Source organism: Solanum dulcamara, chromosome 2, assembly GCF_947179165.1.
Source record: "Solanum dulcamara chromosome 2, daSolDulc1.2, whole genome shotgun sequence".
NCBI lineage: Eukaryota > Viridiplantae > Streptophyta > Magnoliopsida > Solanales > Solanaceae > Solanum > Solanum dulcamara.
This window is the reverse complement of record NC_077238.1, coordinates 43,885,102-43,889,082: the sequence shown is the minus strand read 5'-3', so window position 1 is coordinate 43,889,082 and position 3,981 is coordinate 43,885,102. Positions and strand designations below refer to the sequence as shown.

General features: G+C 38.5%; 1 pseudogene; it reads right to left on the bottom strand.

Moving 5' to 3' along the window:
* Window positions 1–792: 792 nt before the first annotated feature.
* On the bottom strand, window positions 793–912 carry LOC129881294 (5S ribosomal RNA; annotated as a pseudogene).
* Window positions 913–3,981: the final 3,069 nt, after the last annotated feature.

Here is a 3,981-nt window from a genome sequence, read left to right as displayed (position 1 = left end):
GTAATTGGATAGAAGTTAGAATGGTATGTAAGACAGCGTTAAGAAGTTTTGATGAGACCCTGAACGATATAACACTAGAAGGTGGGTGCGCACAAAAGCAAAAGAAGATAATAATAAAAGGATATCGACTAACTCAAGGGACACTGCGAAGGATAATGACAGCATGCTAGATCAAAAGCCAAATATTGGCTGTAGAGTTGGTCGCAAATGATATTGCAATAGATAAATAACCAAGGAAAAGAAATAGCAAGACTCATATGGTAGGAGATAAGATGAGCAAGGAGTAAATAAGGAAATAGAAAGAAGTGCAACAAGGTATTTCTTGCACTCTCTCATATTCTCGTAAAGGTAAAGAATGACACGAAAATGTGTTAAAAAGGTTACAAGCGAGGGTAAGGAAAAATTGTGAAATGATTTAAATAAGACAGACAAGACTAGCTGGTTACTATAGGATTGGCAAGCTTATATGTCAAATTCCTTTAAAACTATGCCAGCTAATGATAGACAGAACTCAAGGTAGCTCTAAAGGTCACTATATGAATGAACTTTAGTTCTACTCGGTAGCCAACCCTAATGAATGGGTGCGTACAAAAAGGGGTGAATACAATAGGAGAAGTTAAACAAAAATGACCAAAAAAGGACAGGGTCATAGTGGAACTAAAGGTCTACCCCGATATTGGTTGCAAGATAACAGAGAAAAGGACAAGGCAAAACATAAAGACTCGCGAGACGACGCTAAGATAAATTTTAGGCTAAGTTGAGTGCCCCACACATTATTGCAAGGAATACCATGAAACGCAACATGAGGACTTTCCAAGGAGGTCACCCATCCTAGTACTTCTCTCGCCCCAGCACGCTTAACTTCAAAATTCTGATGGAACTTAATGCGTTAGTGATGATATGATCACGTGAGGTCAAAGAATTTGATCTAGTGACAAGGGAATGATATGAGATTATGTACCCAGAGTATTGTAAGATACGTTAAGCCAATTGTAATAAGGGCTTAAGGAAAACCAGCAGGATTAATTAATTACCAATTGATGGCGCACTTGAATGCCACAGTTCTTCGACATAGTACCAGTTAATGATAGGAAAATGACCGAATGGCTATATGGGCCAGTGGGCGAGGAAATTTCAACATCACTTGGCAGCCAACTCTAAGGATTGAAAAGCAAAACCCAAAAGGTAAGGGTACCAGTTGATATAATTTACGGAATCCAGGAAGTAATACGCGAGGTCAAAAATCCCACAATATGACCCGGGCTACAAGAGTCACTTCGCACTCCAGCGCCAGATGACTCTATAGGGAATGTTACTTTTGGATTAATGATATTAGCCCCTACTCCTTCAATCAAAGACTACCTACTCAGCCGAGAAGTGTAAAATTATAAGGTAAAAGAGTTGTAGGACCTTACGGAGTCCCCATAGCTATTATCCCAGAAAAAGAAGCCCAAGTTACAATTAACTACGAAGGATCAGTCCGCGAAGCAGCTGGGAAGACAAATAAGTCTTCGTACACTACTTTACCCTCAAACCTGATGAACATATTAAAGCGTACCATTTAAACGTTAGAAGATATGTAATGAGTTGGTGTTGTTAACTTCAAAAGTAGCTGGGATAATTATCCATCACTTATCAAGTTGCCTATAATAATAATTACTACTTCAGTATCCCAATGGCCTCATACAAGACTGGTAGAGCAAGACATGTAAGTCCCCTATTAGATGGGTCGATGCTAGAAAGACTAAGCTAAAAAGGCCCCGACATGATTAAGCAAGCTATTGACTAATAGCCCAAAGTCAGCAGAAATGATATATAGATAATCGACATCGACATACAGAGTTCAAATTGATGATTGGATGTTCATAACATGGTCATCCAGAAAAGGAAACTTAGCCCAAATTATATTAGATGGTATCAAGTTGCTCGTAAGGTAGGCAAAGTGGCTGGTAAGTTGAGCTTACCACCTTATTTGAAAAATATATGCCCAGTCCATCAGATAGGAATTCTTTGCAAGGGTACTGACGAGCCAACCAGGGTATGTTCCATAGAAGATGTCTAGGAAATGGAATCCTGTGAGGGACAACCTATCATCATCTTAAATCGGCAAACTAGAAGATTGTAGACTAAAGGCGTCCCTTCCGTCAAGATACTGTAGCAAAAACCAAAACCAAAACCAAAAAAGGAGATGACCTAAGGAATTAAAGAGGATATAAAACACAAGTATTCGTACCTATTCCTGATGTCTACAGGTAACCCCAACTCCTGAAACTTATATGTTAATTACTTGGATGAAAAAATATGTGATTGCAATAGAAAACAATCTCCCTATAATCGGTATAAGGACTTGAGGGAAGTTTTATTTACAATTCGGGGACGAATGTTCTAAAGGGGGGAAGGATGCTACACCCCACACTTTTAAACTCGAAATGTCTTACAAGTTCCTTAGACATTATCATGTGAGCTGGATACACTACGACACTATCAAACAACTCCAAGAAAGGGAGAATGTGATACCCCATAGTAGGGAAGGTTGGAAGTAGGGTTATGAAGAGTTGGAAGAAGTTGGAGACCAAGTAAGGAGTCATAGGACTCGACTTACCTACGTAATCTACTAACTTAGAAGTCTTATACACTTAAGCTACTTGAGGATATACCAAGCTTGCGAAGCACGGATTACATAGGCATAAAATGAGACGAGATGATGATCCTACGAAAGGGAGCAAAACTAGTTTCCAAACTTACGAAAGTGAAGCAAGCAGGTGACAAGTAGCAGGTGAAAAGAAAGCAGGTGACTCACCTACTTAGGGTGGACCCCGCTGCCATATGGCAGCATGTGATTGGCCACAGGGGTTTAGGTGGCACCCTAAGAGGCTGCCATGTGTCACTCTAGGGGGATGACATGTGGCACCTTCTAAAGAGGTGTATATATGTGTATTTGGATGAATACTAAGTCATTCTTATTCTATTTGGAGCTGAAACTCCAGCAAACAAAAGAAGAGGAAGAACGTGAGGAACAAAGAACAAGGCAGCCATGGTTTTTTTAAGAATTAAAGGTAAGTTCTTAAATTTTTCTCCGTAAATTAATTATCTACGGTGTTCCTCAACCACATGGAGATGTATATATGTATCTTACAATGTTTATGGAATTAATTCTTCAGCTTGGAACTTGAGAGAAAGTTGAAAGAACAAAGAGAGAAAACGTAAAGAGCTAGTTAACAAACCCGTTTTTGAATGGGACTATTGTTAGTAATATTAGTATAACTTCTTATGTACAGATTTGTTTCAAGTGATTCAATATGTTTTGGAAAGGTATTGCATATTTCTATAACTTTCATTTAGCCTTTAAAATCTATTTTTGCTTTTATTATCTCGAAATAGGGTGATGAAGTATAGAGGAGGTACTGCCCAGATTTTGGTTTTGGACATCTTACACGGACTACTGTTAGTATTTTGGATATATCATTTTGTACAGAGTTGATGTAGGGGTGATTCAAAATTGTATGAGACCCTAAGACACATATCTATAACTTTCATGAGGATATAAATCCTGTTTCCATCAATTACCCTTTCGAAATGAAGCAACAATGCAAGACAGTAAGCTATCCCAAATTCACGTTTTGATAATTTTGAGTGAGTTGTTTGGGGTTTGTATTGTGTAATGTTGGTGTGAATATCATGTATATATGTTGCAGGTTGTTGTTTTTGGTTGTCTGTAGTTATTCGGGGTGTGATTGGAAATTTGTATAGGGCACGTTATAGGAGAGGTGCTGCCTAATTTTCGTTAACGCCTTAACTAATTAAAGGACTAGTCAAGGAAACGGACAAGGAAATAGATTCCATGAATACTAAGGTGCAACTGAAGGTGTTGGAAAGTCCAGAGTGGTTGATATTCATATTACTTCCATGTTGAATAGGTTCAAAGGACGACGAGGCGAACGAGATAAAGAGTAACTCATAAAAGGTATGTAAAGCTTTCTC